A 17,745-nucleotide genomic window follows, 5' to 3' on the forward strand; every position below is an offset into this window, starting at 1 on the left:
TAGTAGTAGTATTAATCCGCTTTCCGTCCAGGGTTGGTTTTTCCCTCGGACTCAGTGAGGGATCCCACCTCTACCGCCTCAAGAGCAGTGTGCTGGAACGTGAGACTTTGGGTCTGGGGATACAACTGGGGAGAAAGACCAGTACCTCGCCCAGGCGGCTTCACCTGCTATGTTGAACAGGGGTCTTGGGGTGGGAAGATTGGAAGGGATAGACAAGGAAGAGGGAAGGAAGAGGCCGTGACCTTAAGTTAGGTACCATCCCGGCATTTGCCTGGAGAAGTGGGAAACTGTGGAAAACCACTTCGAGGATGACCGAGGAGGGAATCGAACACCCCCTCTCTCTACTCAGTTGACCTCCCGAGGCTGAGTGGACCCCGTTCCAGTCCTCGTACCACTTTTCAAATCGAATCCGCGTCTCCAGGGGTGGCAGCTAATCACACTAACCACTACACCACAGAGGCGGATATTATTATTATTATTATTATTATTATTATTATTATTATTATTATTATTATTATACCCGATTAAAGAGCGCGTTTGAATTTGTTAGCTTGGTCTCACGGTTTCTTCTTCTTCTTCTTCTTCTTCTTCCTCTTCCCCCAAAATCTCTTCATGAAATCGCTGTGTTGACTTATTTTTTCGTCCTTCTGTCCACCGTTTCCCGGTGATCTTTTTACATTTTTCCACTAATGTGTGTTTTGCAACCAAAGTTCCAAAGACGTTTTATGGTATCGTCTCTAGCGTTTATTTTTTGTAAATCCTGCTTAATGTTTTCCAACAAGTTGAACCTGACCTACTTTGAATTGATTATAGTTAAAACGTTTTTTAGTAAATCTATTATTGTCCATTCTACAGATGTGACCATAGAATTCCAAGCGTCTCCTACGTATGGCATCAGTAAACTTAAATGTTGCTGTGTACAGGTCTCCAGTTTTTCTTTTAAACCATATGCCATTTGTGTGAGTGAGGCCAGATATTTTCCTAAGAATTTTTCGTTCTTGATTATTATTATTATTATTATTATTATTATTATTATTATTATTATTATTATTATTATTATTATTATTATTATTATTATTTCGATTCTGGCCTACTTTGTACCACGGTAATTAACTGACTTGCTGGTTAGTCCTTTTTTCTTCTCACAGGAAAAGAAGAAGAAGTACTTCTTCATCATTTCGCCGTGGTTTCTCTTCTTCTTCTCCTCTGACCACATGTTCTATTTTGCTTTTCCTGTAACCCCTTGAATTTATAAACTTTAGCTCGAAACACATCTCTATTAAAGATTTCTTTGAATTGATGCCAACTTTCTCCATGTCTTTCTTGTGTCTTCTACTCATTTAGTAGTTGCTTTTAATTTGATGATGTAGTTAAAAGATTTTCTTTGTTAGTCGACTCTCGTTCATTCTTGTGAGATGCCCATCAGGGTGCGAAATCGCGGGGGGGGGGGGGAGGAGGAGGGAAGGATCCCTCCCCCCGAAAATTTTATCTCAAAGGTTCCCCCTCCCCCCACTAAAATTGCCCGGGGGGGATTCTTTCATTATAAAATTATGAGGAAAATGTGGAACACATATAATTTATGACTGAAATTAATGATTTTTACTGTACATATTTTTATGAACACATCAACAGTAATTCAAGTGACAGCCAGACCTTCAGCAATAAAACAACGCAGCAGTGGCAATCCGGACCTGAAACCTATTATTCACGTTTCACTCTGACAAGTCCATATATAAATTACTTGAAGCTCTCCTCCTTTGTAATTTCTCTAAGTAGCTCGAGCTTACACCACTCCTGTACTTCTTGGAGAGGGTGTGTTTCCGATAAGTAGCCAATAGGACAATATTCACTTAAGCAGTGTACAAACCGACAACATTTTTCACTCAAAACTTAGCCCTGATAGAGGAAGGTTCCACTAATAAAGCAATAAATCAGAACAAATCGCGCCTCGTCTGGCCTTTCGTAAGAAAGCGACAGTCTCTCAATACATCTCAGCTGATTGGAATAATGTTCTGTTGTTTATCATTCTCGTTATAACAACAAAATTCAAAATTCAAAAGAAAGAGCTACAATCTACATTTGTCTGGGGGGAGGGGGTAATTAAATTACGGGATAAATTTAAATCCCCCCCGTGAAATACTGCCTGAATAAACACTAGTAGTTAAGCCCTATTTCATTTCTCCTCTTCCTCCGTATATCGTCCTTCCATTTCTCAGGTCCTAAGATCTTTCTCAAGATTTGTCTTTTTCTTCTCTAGCTCGTCCATTTCCCCTTTCTTATTCAGTATCAGACATTCGGAACTGTTAAGTCCCTCTGGCTTGATAACCGTAGTATAAGATATCGTTCTTTTGTTGTATCTATTTGACACTAGCCTATAGGCTAATTCTATCTTTCTGGCCCTTCCCTTATTTGGATTTTTCGGATGATGTTTTTCGGTATGGAGTAATAAATAAGTTACAAGATGGTGAGAAACACAAAATGACCTCGATAATGTTGCGAGATGGACAGCAGCCAATGGTATGATGATAAACGGTGTTAAAATCAGGTTGTGAGTTTCACAAATAGGAAAAGTCCTCTCAGTTTTAATTACTGCGTTTATGGGGTGAAAGTTCCTTTTGGGGATCATTGTAAGTACCTAGGTGTTAATATAACATAAATGGAATTGTAAATGAAGGGTGCAGATCTCTGCACATAGTTATGAGGGTATATAGGGGTTGTAGTAAGAATGTAAAGGGAAGGGCATATAAGTCCATAATTCCACTGTATGGGGCCCTCACTAGGATTACTTGATTCAAGAACTGGAAAAAATGCCCTAAGGAAAGCAGCTCGATTTGTTCTGGGTGATTTCCGATAAAAGAGTAGCGTTACAAAAAGTTGCAAAGTTTGGGCTGGCAAAAATTGAGAGAAAGGAGACGAGCTACTCGAATAAGTGGCATGTTCCGAGCTGTCAGTGGAGAGATGGGGTGGAATAACATTAGTAGACGAATAAGTTTGAGTGGTATCTTTAAAAGTAAGAAAGATCACAATATGAAGATAAAGTTGGAATTCAAGAGGACGAATTGGGGCAAATATTCATTTGTAGTGAAAGATTGGAATAACTTACCAAGAGATATGTTCAATAAATTTCCCAATTCTTTGCAATCGTTTAAGAAAAGGCTAGGAGAACAACAGATAGAGAATCTGCCACATGGGCGACTGCCTTGTAAAAATGCAGATCAGTAGCGATTGATTGATTTGCTTCTTTATCAAGCCCATTCGGCTGGATCCATTCACCAAGATATTTAAATTTATCTCACCTCTTGACTTTCCCATAGCCTATTTTGTTTCCAGATGCTTTTCTTTATTATGTTTGTATTCTATGTACTCTGTATTTTCATATGAGATCCAGAGTCCTGCTTTCTCTGCGATTTCATGTAATTTTTAAAGCATTATTTGAGCTTTTATTACTATTATTATTATTATTATTATTATTATTATTATTATTATTATTATTATTATTAAAGTTGCAAGAAAATGGGCTACAAGTATGGCACACACCCAGTGTATTGAGGTGGAACAATGCGTAAGATGAAGTGGAAAGTATTCCATGGCCATGTAGAAGTACAACTTCCGGAATAAATCAAAGCGAGTGTGTTCGCCCCCTCATACGATTGTTCTATTGTCTTATTAAGGCTGTAATTTGCAACTTGAATGATTCTTCACATAGGATACAGGAGGGAAGGGAAGGCGTGGCCCATTGACTTATAACGCTATTGTTGTTACGCAATGGGTGTTTGGCAAGACTCGCCACAGGTCCTGTTATGAGGAAGCCGTGCCTTAACATTGGGCAGAGGACCGTTGTGGATAAATAATTAACGTCTGAATTCTTTAACAAAAATGTTGATTTTATTTTTCTGGCCCACAGAAGTCGTAATGTAACCCACTAAACCCGCGATTACTTCACGCCAGTTTATAGGCAAGTTGAACTGGCGAGTGTCCGACCTGCACATTTTCTATGGCGCGTCCACATGGAAGTCAGTGTGAATGCAACTATGTTTGATTATATATCGCCAATTTGGTCATTGAATAATAATAAATCGTCGCCATAAGACATATCAGTGTCGGTGCGACGTAAAACAGATAGCATAATAATAATAATAATAATAATAATAATAATAATAATAATAATAATAATAATAATAATAATAATATACCGAACAAGTGGCCGTGCAGTTAGGGTCGCGCGGCTGTGAACTTGCAATCTGGAATTGTAGATTCGAACCCCACTGTCGGTAGTCCTGAAGATGGTTTTCCGTGGTTTCCCAATTTCACACCAGGCTGTACCTTAATTAAGGCCACGGCCGCTTCCTTCCCACATCTAGCCCTTTCCTGTTCCAGCGTCGCCATAAAACCTATCTTTGTCGGTGCGACGTAAACAATTTATAATAATAATAATAATAATAATAATAATAGACTAATAATAATAATAATCCTGGATCCTCCGCAAACGAAATCATAAATAAAGCTTAGTGTGTTCCGAAAGGGACCACTCACGCATAATAATAATAATAATAATAATAATAATAATAATAATAATAATAATAATAATAATAATAATAATAATAATAATAATAATAATAAATGCAAAAAATCAGACACTACAGCACGGTGGCCAAACCAGAGTGCGTATACGCAGTATAATATTTGATGATAGAGAGGAAGAAACTAACTTGAAGGTATCAGAAGAAAGAAAAATTGAGAAAACCTTAGGTGCACGTAAGAAATAATAATAATAAAATTAATAATAATAATGTGGAGAGATGGCGTGGAATGGCCTTAGTAGATGAATGAGTATGAGTGGTGTCCCACTAACTACTTTTACGGTTTTCGGAGACGGCGAGGTGCCATAATTTAGTCTCGCAGGAGTTCTTTTTACTTGCCAGTAAATCTACCGACACGAGGCTGACGTATTTGAGTAGCTTAACGTCTGAGCCATTCAGCCCGACACGTAAGAAAGAAGATATGTACAGAGACGTAATGAAGAACTACACAGAAAAACTGAGAAGACAACTGTTAGATTTGGGGAGGGGGGGGGGGGAGGAGGAGGTTGACGTTTTACGGAACGGACACTCTGCACATGGTTATGAGGGTATTTAGGGGTTGTAGTAAGGATGTAAAGTAGAGGGCATATACGGTATCTGGTAAGCCCCCAACCAGAGTATGGTTCCAGTGTATGGGACCCTCATCAGGGGCCTATTCCACGAACGAACTTTGCAACTTTTCAACTTTGCACTTTTCACTTTTCAATTCTTGCAAAGTGCAAAGTCTTTCTGTTCCACCATGAACTAGGCTGTACTTTTCAATTTCTTCGCAAAGTGAAAAGTCTTCGCGAATGAGTGATCCGATCGAGTTTATTCCATGAGCAAACTGTATAGGCCTAATACTCTATGATTTTAATGCTTTACTTTTCGCGGCGAACTTGGCGGTATAATTGTCGTACCGTTAAAGTTTTTATCATGGGAAAGAAAGGTTATTATAAGAAGCTGGCTGTGCTGGAAGTTGTCAAGGAGAAACGTGACATCCTTTTTTGACAATTTTAAAGATAACCTCTCAAATGATGACACACATCAGTGTTAACGAGAGTACCGTCAACACATATACACACACAGAAAGACATTCACCCTTCATTAGAAATCCCGTCGCTATATTAAGTGGATTATCAAGCCAACACACTGTTACGAAATATTACATTTACTATAACATCTACGACTTTGGTAACAGTTCTGCATATAATTGATTTTGATGTCCCATGCATTGCTGTTACACAGTACAGCTGGGCGACATTTACTAAAAAATGTAAACATAAGAATTTGTTCTTTTTCGGAAAGGAATTTACTTCTATATGTTTCAATAAATGACCGATCATTTCAAGAATATAGTCAGCCTCTGTTGGGATGGTAACAAAATCTCACGTCGTAACGTGTTTATGTCACTAAACCAAATTCTACGCCGAGAAACTAATGTATATACTTGTTAATTAACATATGAAAAGGGAATCATCTCTTTGCAAGATTTATGAAAACTTTTCACTTCATTTCTTTGCACTTTGCAGTTCTGTACCAATGGAGGAACATAACAAGCTTGAAAGGTGAAAAGATTTCTAACTTTTCACTTTTCACTTTTCACTTTGCAAGCTAAATCTGAAAAGCGATGGTGGAACAAAATCTGAACTGAAAAATGCAAAGTGCAAAGTGCAAAGTTGCAAAGTTCGTTCGTGGAATAGGCCCCAGGATTGCTTGATTCAAGAACTGGAAACAATCCAAAGAAAAGCAGTTCGATTTGTTCTGGGTGATTTCCGACAAAAGACTAGCGTTACAAAAATGTTGCAAAGTTTGGCCTGGGAAGACTTGGGAGAAAGGAGACGATTTGCTCAACTAAGCGGCATGTTCCGAGCTGTCAGTGGGGAGATGGCGTGGAATGACATTAATAGACGAATAAGTCTGAGTGGTGTCTTTGAAAGTAGGGAAGATCACGATATGAAGATAAAGTTAGAATTCAAGAGGACAAATTTGGGGCAAATATTCGCTTATAGGAAGGGAAGTTACGGATTGAAATAACTTACCAAGGGAGATGTTCAATAAATTTCCAAATTCTTTCCAATCATTGAAGAAGAGGCTAGGAAAATAACGTATGGAATCTGCTAGCTGAGCGACTGCCCTAAATGCAGATTAGTAGTTATTGATAGTAAGAATGAATGACAATAGGCTAGCCAAGAGACTATTCAATCGCTTCATTAACAACCCAAAGACAAAATGCACCTGAATGATAATTGTGGCAGTCTTGAGTACATATTGTAGAGTGGCGGCCTTTTTGAACCCAGGTTAACGGATTCCCTCCAAGGTCAGTCCAGTCGCATTTGAAAGTGTTGGAAAACGCCAGTCACGTGTCAGTAGATTTATTGACACTTAATAGAACTGTAGGAAAAAATTCCGGTACCGTGGCGTCTCCGAAAACTTTAGAGGGGAATTAAACCAAGGACATTAATATTTTCCTTCCTCTGTACGTAGGTCAGAACGACTGCTGCCCGTCCACGTGGGTTGCAGATACTCGAATGTCACGTGCTTACCGTGATGATATCGTCAGCCATATTACTTGGTATCCACAACCGGCTCCGCTACCTCTCGTATTAGCAGCTCCTCGGTAGATGAACCCCGTTCCAATCCTCAGTCCAAAATTATAATGCATGAGCTGGTCGAGAGCTCCAGGACACTGTCCTTGAGGCGGTAGAGGTATCACTCGCTGAGTCCGAGGGAAAAACCGACACTGGAGGGTAAACAGATAAAGCGGAAGAAGAAGAACTGGTCGAGAATCGAACCTGGGGCTCGGAGCAAGAGATAGGCAGTCCGGCCTTGCGGTGTAGGGGGCAACGCGTCCGCCTGTCACCCGGCGGCCCTGGGTTCGATTCCCGGCCGGGTCAGGGGTTTTTAATTGTAAATGATTAATATCCCTGGCTGGGGACTGGATGTTTATGTGTTTTTCCTCACATTCAACACTTTACACTTCCGCAGTATCCAAATACACCCAGGTTCATAACATATGGTGCAAGTAGGGGCAAAAGATCTTTGTAGGTCGACACCCCGAACAAATAGCATTTTATATAATAATGACAAATGAGATAGGCACACTGCCTCTCAGCACGGAATTATTATTATTATTATTATTATTATTATTATTATTATTATTATTATTATTATTATTATTATTATTATTATTATTATTTCCGGTTGCATGGCTAAATGGTTAGCATGCTGGCCTTTGGTCTAAGGGACCCGGGTTCGATTCCCGACAGGGTCGGTGATTTTAACCTTAACTGGTTAATTCCGATGGCTCGAGGGCTGTGTGTTTTTTAAGCATTAAAAAAAGACATCCTAGCTCAGTGCCTGATCTTTCTTTTCTGAAACCACCTTGCTATTCACCAAGTTGGTAGTCTATTTGCTCCACTCGTCTGGTCTGAAGGGCTTTAGAGAATACCTATTATTATTATTATTATTATTATTATTATTATTATTATTATTATTATTATTATTATTATTATTATTATTATAGTCGACATGTTAGTTTTGTATAATTAAAGCAGTAATGCCATCTATCGGAGATTAGTGGCAACAGAAGAGACAGGGCTTACACATCCCGGTTAACAAAAGGCAGTATAATGTTATTATTGTTCAGTCTGAACGGCTTAGGACATTCATCAAGCTTCCAGCTCGGCAATATTAGAGCTTCCCAGGCCCAGGTCCAGGGAGCTTTCATGTCCTCCTTTCTAGACTCCGGTTTTTTCTTTATGTGCAGCTGAAATTTTGAAGAGGCAAGTTGTTCACATCCCCTGACAGCGAATTCGATAGCTTATCGGAGCCCAACAAAAATCCTTTCGGGAGACAGAGGTACGGGCGAAAGGCGGAGAAAGGGTAACTCCTCCGCCTCCTCCTCCCTGAGGTGAGCGTTAAACAAGTGAGGTAAGGTCTATAAGAGGCAGAAATGGATTTCCGGTTAAAGATCAGGTTTGTTTGGCTATTGTCTCACTGGAAGGTAACCTTATTCGATGGGAGGGGAAGTGACGGTTAATTAGTCTTTCGGCGCGGCATTGTATGTACTCTGCAGCTTACACATGTTCTCCGCAGTTGTGGGATGCCGAAGCAGGTATTCAATACGTCAGTACGGGTCGAACCATGCAAAGGTAAGCTGACCTTATAAGTCGTGGTCTGAAACCTCTTAAATTCCTATATAGGAACGCTAGACTTTTTGTTGCCTTTCACTTTGCCTCTTTACACTGTACATTCTATTTTAAATTGTCACTGTTGTTATTCCGAGGAGTTTAAAACGAGTGCACTGCAGAATTACAATTTTCACTACTTTATAACTGTTAATGATACATTTCTGGACAATTTCTCATTATATTTACACTTATTTACATGTATATTGTGTACCTAATGCCAACATTTGGAATTGTACAAAGTTACAATTTTATTTTTATAGATGTTTACTCCTAACGTAGCCTTTGTCACTCATCCTCATCACGAATAACTTCCTGACATCTATCGACGTGTATTTTATCTGGAACAGCATATTCACGTCCAGCATCTCCTAGTCATATACCAGCTATAAATTGTCCTGAAGATCACTGCCTGATGTTGCGAAATGACCTGTTCATATAATACACTGACTGACAGAGCAAATGCAACACCAAGAAGGAGTGGTCAGAACTTTATGCCAATTGCAGGGTAGACTGACGTCACTGAGGTATGCTCATGATGTGAAATGCGCCGCTGTGCTGCGCACGTAGCGAACGATAAATGGGACACGGCGTTGGCGAATGGCCCACTTCGTACCGTGATTTCTCAGCCGACAGTCATTGTAGAACGTGTTGTCGTGTGCCACAGGACACGTGTATAGCTAAGAATGCCAGGCCGCCGTCAACGGAGGCATTTCCAGCAGACAGACGACTTTACGAGGGGTATGGTGATCGGGCTGAGAAGGGCAGGTTGGTCGCTTCGTCAAATCGCAGCCGATACCCATAGGGATGTGTCCACGGTGCAGCGCCTGTGGCGAAGATGGTTGGCGCAGGGACATGTGGCACGTGCGAGGGGTCCAGGCGCAGCCCGAGTGACGTCAGCACGCGAGGATCGGCGCATCCGCCGCCAAGCGGTGGCAGCCCCGCACGCCACGTCAACCGCCATTCTTCAGCATGTGCAAGACACCCTGGCTGTTCCAATATCGACCAGAACAATTTCCCGTCGATTGGTTGAAGGAGGCCTGCACTCCCGGCGTCCTCTCAGAAGACTACCATTGACTCCACAGCATAGACGTGCACGCCTGGCATGGTGCCGGGCTAGAGCGACTTGGATGAGGGAATGGCGGAACGTCGTGTTCTCCGATGAGTCACGCTTCTGTTCTGTCAGTGATAGTCACCGCAGACGAGTGTGGCGTCGGCGTGGAGAAAGGTCAAATCCGGCAGTAACTGTGGAGCGCCCTACCGATAGACAACGCGGCATCATGGTTTGGGGCGCTATTGCGTATGATTCCACGTCACCTCTAGTGCGTATTCAAGGCACGTTAAATGCCCACCGCTACGTGCAGCATGTGCTGCGGCCGGTGGCACTCCCGTACCTTCAGGGGCTGCCCAATGCTCTGTTTCAGCAGGATAATGCCCGCCCACACACTGCTCGCATCTCCCAACAGGCTCTACGAGGTGTACAGATGCTTCCGTGGCCAGCGTACTCTCCGGATCTCTCACCAATCGAACACGTGTGGGATCTCATTCGACGCCGTTTGCAAACTCTGCCCCAGCCTCGTACGGACGACCAACTGTGGCAAATGGTTGACAGAGAATGGAGAACCATCCCTCAGGACACCATCCGCACTCTTATTGACTCTGTACCTCGACGTGTTTCTGCGTGCATCGCCGCTCGCGGTGGTCCTACATCCTACTGAGTCGATGCCGTGCGCATTGTGTAACCTGCATGTATGTATGTTTAGTCCTCAGTCCGAAGGCTGGTTGGATCCTCAACAGCTCCGCCATCAGTTGTCATAAATGGCCTAGGCATCACTGAAGAGGCGTACTAGGGAAATGAGGAGTGAGGTAGTTTCCCGTTGCTTTCCTCACCGAGCCAGAAGTTGCTATTACATATCAGTCTGCCAAGCCCACTGAAATGCATGCACCAACTGACCCTATGAGCAACATTTTCACACCATTCATAGCAGGGACTGGCTGCATAAGGAATGGCATTACTAGCATCGCTCATACCTCAGTCACTTTCATATTGTCAAAGCCAAGGATAAGACTCGGTTTGAAATAAACATCAATTATTCGTCCGTGCCGTCTCTGTTTTTTCCCCAACTTTCATCCCTTTCGAACCACTCCTTCTTGGTGTTGCATTTGCTCTGTCAGTCAGTGTAAGAGTGTTTTCCTTGGAACTTGACATGCAACAGTTGGTCTTTGCATATTCTTGTCATGGCAGATGTGACTCAGAAGGCGGTGCCTGACCTGACCCTGTAGCGATGGCAGTGGTCGAGGTTACGCGCATTTAAATTCCAGCCAAGTCCCTGTGGATGGATTATGTAACAAAGGCAGTAGCCGACATGAGGACAATATCCATTATTCATAGCAGACGAACATGAAAATTCTTGACGTAAATATAGTTTCATAACTATGATAATAATTATATATGTACATAATGAGAAAGGTTGAGAAACACGGGATAGATAATAAGATGAGCACGCTACTGAATTCTATTTCGTTCACCGAGTTGTTTCCGAGGAATCCCTTGCCAAAAAATAATTTTACAAAGTATATTGTTGAGCATTTATTAATTTCCTATACATTTCATTCGTAGTGGCAAATGGAACTGTGAGTTCCTTAATGAAATAAAATGGCGTAAGGCTTTTAGTGCCGGGAGTGTTTGGCTCGCCAGATGCAGGTCTTTTGATTTGACACCCGTAGGCGACCTGCGTGTCGTGGTGAGGATGGATGATGAAGATGCCACATACACCCAGCCCTCGTGCCAGCGAAATTAACCAGTGATGGTTAAAATCGCCGAACCCGCGACCCCTGTAACCAAAGGCCAGCACGCTAACCATTTAGCCATGGAGCCGGAATCTGAGTTCCGTGACAGTAGGCTATACAATAAACATTTTGTATTTGCCTCCAGGAAAATAGCTGTTTTCAGACCGACTTTACTATATGGGAGTGAAAGCTGGGTGGACTCAGATTGTCTTATTCGGGAGGTAAGAGACATGAACGCAATCGGAGAGCGCAATATTGGTATAATAATAATAATAATAATAATAATAATAATAATAATAATAATAATAATACCGGGCGAGTTGGCCATGCGGTAAGGGGCGCGCGACTGTGTGCTTGCATCCGGGCGATAGTGGGTTCGAAACCCACTGTCGGCAGCCCTGAAGATGGTTTTCCTTGGTTTCCCATTTTTACACCAAGCAAATGCTGAGGCTGTACCTTAATTAAGGCCACGGCCACTTTCTTCCAACTCCTAGGCCTTTCCTATCCCATCGTCGCCATATGACCTATCTGTATCGGTCCGACGTAAAGCCACTAGCTAATAGTAATAATAATAATAATAATAATAATAATAATAATAATAATAATAATAATAATAAATTGTCCGCCCCTGTGGTTAGCGTGATTAGTTACCACCCTCAGAGGCCCGAGTTCGATTCCAGGCCCTACCACGAAATTTGAAAAGTGGTACGAGGGCTGGAATGGCGTCCATTCAGTCTCGGGAGGTCACACCCTCAGGCATCTTCGAAGTGGTTTTCCGTGGTTTCCTACTTCTCCACCAGGCAAATGCCGGGATGGTAGCTAACTTAAGGGCATGACCTTCCTTATCTATCCCTTCCGATCTTCCCATCTCCACCACAAGACCCCTGTCTAGCATAGCAGGTTAGGCGGCCTGGGCGAGATACTTATCCTCCTCACCAGTTGTATCCCCTGACCCAAAATCTCACGCTCTAGGATACGGCCCTTGAGGCGATATAGGTGGGATCTCTCACTAAGTCCGAGGGAAAGACCAACCCTGGAGGGTAAATTGACTAGGAAAGAAATAATAATAATAATAATAATAATAATAATAATAATAATAATAATAATAATTCCGCCTCTGTGGTGTAGTGGTTGGTGTGATTAGCTGCCACCTCAGGAGGCCCGGGTTCGATTCCCGATTCTGCCAAGAAATTTGAAAGTGGTACGAGGGCTGGAATTGAGTCCACTCAGCCTCGGGTAGTCAACTGAATAGAGAAGGTTTCGATTCCCACCCTCAGCCATTCTCGAAGTGGGTTTCCTAACCTACTGTACTTCTCGTCCTTGTCTATCCTTTCCAATCTTCCCATCCTTCCACAAAGACCCTCGTCAGCATAGGAGGCGAGGCCGCCTGAGAGATACTGATCCTCTTCCCCAGTTGTATCCACTCGACCCAAAGTCTCACGCTCCAGGACACTGCCCTCGAAGCGGTAGATGTTGCATCCCTTGCTGAGTCCGAGGGAAAATCCAACCTTGGACGGTAAGCGGATTAAGAAGAAGAAAAAGAAAATCCAGTGTTGTTAGGTCCAAGAAAGGAATGTTTCGGAAGAGAAGAAAAAGAAAATCCAATGTTGTTAGGTCCAAAAAAGGAATGTTTCGGAAGAGAAGAAAAAGAAAATCCAATGTTGTTAGGTCCAAAAAAAGGAATGTTTCGGAAGAGAAGAAAAAGAAAATCCAATGTTGTTAGGTCCAAAAAAGGAATGTTTCGGAAGATTTGAATAGGCTACTGATGAATCTACTTATATTTGAATATGTTAACTTGGAAGCCATATCTTAGCGTTCTGACTGTCGATTCCCGGCCGAGCTGGATGATATTTACACCTGGTTATTTGTATCTGTGAAATGACGACGGAGGATCATTCGGAAGATTTCGACCTAATTCGTAATAATTTTTGGAATCTTTTTTTAAAAACGGAAGATCTGACACTTCGGTGTACCTGGCAAAACTGTCCATACCTCCAACGGAGTTGGCCGCAGGTACCTTATCGACCATTTACAAGCCACCACTGCGATCCTAAATCTGTGACAGAGTTTAGAAGGACGGCAGCTAATAGAGCTAACCGTTAAACTGGGGGAATTGCCAGTAAATCAACAGGCATGGATCTGTTATATACTTTGAAGTTCTATTAAATGTCATCCCACTGGATTCGATAGCGTTGCCGCAGTCTTTACAAGTGACCACCTAATGAATCACGCGTTGCAGCCGGGCCATCTGAAAATGAAAATCTACAGCCTGTTTCCAGTCATTCGATCGGTTCAAGAATGGAATAAAGCCTCCATCTAGCGGCGAGGATAGGAATTGTGCCGGCTACCGAAGCCTCTCGCATCCTTTTAGGAAAATGATTAATGACCGGCAGATGAAATGATATGATATTGGAGAGTGTTGCTGGAATGAAAGATGACAGGGAAAACCGGAGTACCCCGAGAAAAACTTGTGCCACCTCCGCTTTGTCCAGCACAAATCTCACATGGAGCGACCGGGATATGAACCACGGAACCCAGCGGAGAGAGGCCGGCGCGCTGCCGCCTGAGCCACGTAGGCTCTAGCCGGGCCATCTAATTTGTCATAGTAACATCGAGACTTTCACGACTTGATTTGATATAGACAACATTCTAATATATCGGCGCATAGAAAATGTAATGTCGCCTCTGTGGTGTAGTGGTTAGTGTGATAAATGCCCCCCCCCCCCCCCGGGGCCTCCCACTTCTCCTCCCGGCAAATGCCGGGTTGGTACCTAACTTAAGGACACGGCCGCTTCTTTTCCTCTTCCTTGTCTATCCCTTCCAATCTTTCCATCCCCCACCGAGGCCTCTGTGCAGCATAGTAGGTGAGGCCGCCTGGGCGAGGTACTGGTCATCCTCTCAAGTTGTATCCTCCGCCCCAATGTCTGATGCTCCACGACACTGCCCTTGAGGCGGTAGAGAGGAAAAACCAACCCTGGAGCGTAAGCAGATTGAGAGAGAGAAAATGTAATACTAGAAAGTAAATTTATTATTATAGCGTGATATTGTCGCATAAAACTACCTGATGACATACTGAAGAAACTGTAGAATTAAGAAAAAAAATTCTTAAAAAACTTCCGGTACCGGGAATCGAACCCGAGCCTCCTGGGTGAGAGCCAGGTATCCTAGCCACTAGACCATACCGGACAGACGGTAGGCATCCTGTGTAGCAACCTTATTTCTAGCACGCTCCATCCAGTTGGTACATCGTGATATTTTATTGTATGAATAGTTTTCATATTATTCCGTCCACCCTACCTTTGGAATGAAATGAAACTGAATGTATTAACGTGCGCGTCGATGTTAAGTGTTACGAGTTACAATTCAAAATATAATAATAGTAGTCCTTTGGGATGAGCTGTCTTATTTGCCAACAGTTGTGAAATTACTCCTCCCGTTCCATAATAAAAATTTCGACAAATTAAAATTACTGGCCCGTGGGGGGATCGAACCCACGACCTTCGCGTTATTAGCACGACGCTCTAACCAGCTGAGCTAACGGGCCAGATGACTCTGAGAATTCTTCAAACACCAATATAAACACTATCCGTATGAACTATGTTTTATGATTTTATCTAGTATTTTCGTGACGTAGCCTAGGAAAGAGACCAGCCTATCTTCGTAATAAAGAATATTTAGACTATTTACGAATGAATGTGATTATTGCCTGCATTACGCCTTCTGTTATTAGTGCGCATTACATTCTGGAGAGTCCGCCTCTGTGGTGTAGTGGTTAGCGTGATTAGCTGCCACCCCCGGAGGTCCGGGTTCGATTCCCGGCTCTGTGGGGGATAGGAATATTGAAAGGAACAGGCAAGGAAGAGGTAAGGAAGCGGCCGTGGCCTTAAGTCAGGTACCATGCCGGCATTTGCCTGGAGAAGTGGGATACCACGGAAAACCACTTCGAGGATGGCTGAGGTGGGAATCGAACCCACCTCTACTCAGTTGACCTCCCGAGGCTGAGTGGACATCGTACCACTTTTCAAATTTAGTGGCAAACTGGGAATCGAACGCGGGCCTCCGGGGGTGGCAGCTAATAAACACTAACCACTACACCACACAGGTGGATATTATTATTATTATTATTATTATTATTATTATTATTATTATTATTATTATTATTATTATTATTATTATTTTGCAGTCCGCCTCTGTGGTGTAGTGATTACCATGACTAGCTGCCACCCCCGGAGGCCCGGGTTCGATTCCAGGCTCTGCCACGAAATTTGAAATGTGGTATGAGGGCTGGAACGGGGTTCACTCAGCCTCGAGAGGTCAACTGAGTAGTGGGGGTTCGATTCTCCCCTCAGCCATCCTGGAAGTGGTTTTCCGTGGTTTCCCACTTCTCCACTTCCCAAATGCAGGGATGGTACCTAACTTAAGGCCACGGCCACTTCTTTCCCTCTTCCTTGCCTATCCCTTCCAATCTTCTCATCCTTCCCCCCCCCCCAACTAGGCGCGTGTTCAGCATAGCAGGTGAGGCCGCCTGGACGAGGTACTAGTCCTCCTCCCCAGTTGTATCCCCCGACCCAGTCTCACGGTCCAGGACACTGCCCTTGAGGCGGTAGAGGTGGAATCCCTCGCTGAGTCCAAGCGGAAAACCAACCCTGGAGGGTAAACAGATTAAGAAAGAAAGAAAGAAAGATTATTATTTTGTAATTTAGTTCTTAAAGTAAGTGATGTTTAGCCGCTCAAATTAGGGACACAACTCGAGATTATCGACGTTAATTGTGACCAATTCAATTTCATTTTGAATTTACGTTTCTTTCTCTCCGTGCATTAGAATTCTGTTTTTCACGGTCATAGATTTAACTGTAATTTTATGGGTGTTTGGCTGACCAAGGCTGCTGCAGAGATTTACGATCGGGTTATTGAACTGACTTAGGCGGAGTTTAACAGTCTTGAAATTCTTTAGTAGTTTGTAAAGGATAGTGGTCGCTATTTCACCAACAATGACCGGCAGTGACGGCTAGTGAGCAGGTAAAAGACACTTGAAATATGAACAAGTGGCACGCGAAATGTGGAGAAATGATTGTATTTTCTATCCTAGAATGCAAGTGAATCTTATTTCAGCATCACTTTATTTTTATTTGTACTGTTTGGTTTGCTTACAGTACTTTCTGAATTAACTCTTTATGACCAGGGATGCGTCCGATGCGTCAGCGTACTGGCCTTCGGTTCAGAGGGTCCCGGGTTCGATTCCCGGCCGGGTCGGGGTTTTTAACCTTAATTGGTTAATTCCAATGGCACGGGGGCTGGGTGTGTGTGTTGTCTTTATCATCATCATCATCATCACCACCACCACCACCACCACCACGACGCGCAGGTCGCCTACGGGTGTCAAATCGAAGGACCTGCACCTGGCGAGCCGAACCCGTCGTGGGATATCCCGGCACTAAAAGCCATACGGCATTTCATACCAGGGATGCAGTGGCTCCGGAACGCACCGGAACGGAGTCGAAACCTACAATATGGAAAGGGAGAACGCAGTCTGGAACCCATTTCCCTTTTACTTGGCTGAAGTTTCTCTGTTTTATAACATGTTAATGTTTTAAAACCTCCCGCATTATTTCAAAGGCCCATAGTGAAGAACTTCCGTATCTAATCAGGACTGCCAATTGTATTTTTACCTACATTGCTTCAAAAAACTCTGAAGTGTGTGACACATTACTTCAAACTTCTAAGTGTGAAAGAACCTTGAATTTTAAAATTAACGGAAAAAATTGAAAAAATCTTCGTTAATGTTTGCTATTATTATTATTATCATCATCATCATCATTATTATTATTATTATTATTATTATTATTATTAGTATTATTATTATTATTATTACGGGGTTACCCGTGGAAGGCAGAGGTGAAAGAAGGTGCGAGCTGGAATGGGTCTAACTACAAAGCTGAGATATTGATTAAAATTTCATTAAAGGTTATATTTTCAAAAATAGCAAAACAATTTTCACAAAAAACTTCAGGTTTTAACAAGTAACAACAAGTCAAATCAGGTACAATACCAGGAAAGCCAAGATTTAGAGATATTTTAACATTCTGGGCCACAAGCCCTAATTTTTTCAATTTCTGAGCACTCAGCTCACCACCACATATTACCAAAGGGCAGAAATTCCCTCACTACATGAAGCACTTGCTCCCACCTAGCAATGTCAAGCCTCC

At 42.6% G+C, this 17,745-nt stretch overlaps 1 protein-coding gene and 2 non-coding genes across 5 annotated transcripts in view; 1 reads left to right on the forward strand and 2 right to left on the reverse strand.

The window, feature by feature from the left end:
• Nucleotides 1-17,745, forward strand: part of LOC136882018 (metabotropic glutamate receptor 3) — a 645,441-nt gene that overhangs the window by 303,190 nt on the left and 324,506 nt on the right. The window lies entirely within an intron of this gene.
• Nucleotides 14,654-14,725, reverse strand: TRNAE-CUC (transfer RNA glutamic acid (anticodon CUC)). Its single transcript has one exon. It is a non-coding gene; the product is annotated as a tRNA-Glu (tRNA).
• On the reverse strand, nucleotides 15,010-15,083 carry TRNAI-AAU (transfer RNA isoleucine (anticodon AAU)). The gene has a single exon. It is a non-coding gene; the product is annotated as a tRNA-Ile (tRNA).

Source organism: Anabrus simplex, chromosome 10, assembly GCF_040414725.1.
Source record: "Anabrus simplex isolate iqAnaSimp1 chromosome 10, ASM4041472v1, whole genome shotgun sequence".
NCBI classification, from domain to species: Eukaryota; Metazoa; Arthropoda; class Insecta; order Orthoptera; family Tettigoniidae; genus Anabrus; species Anabrus simplex.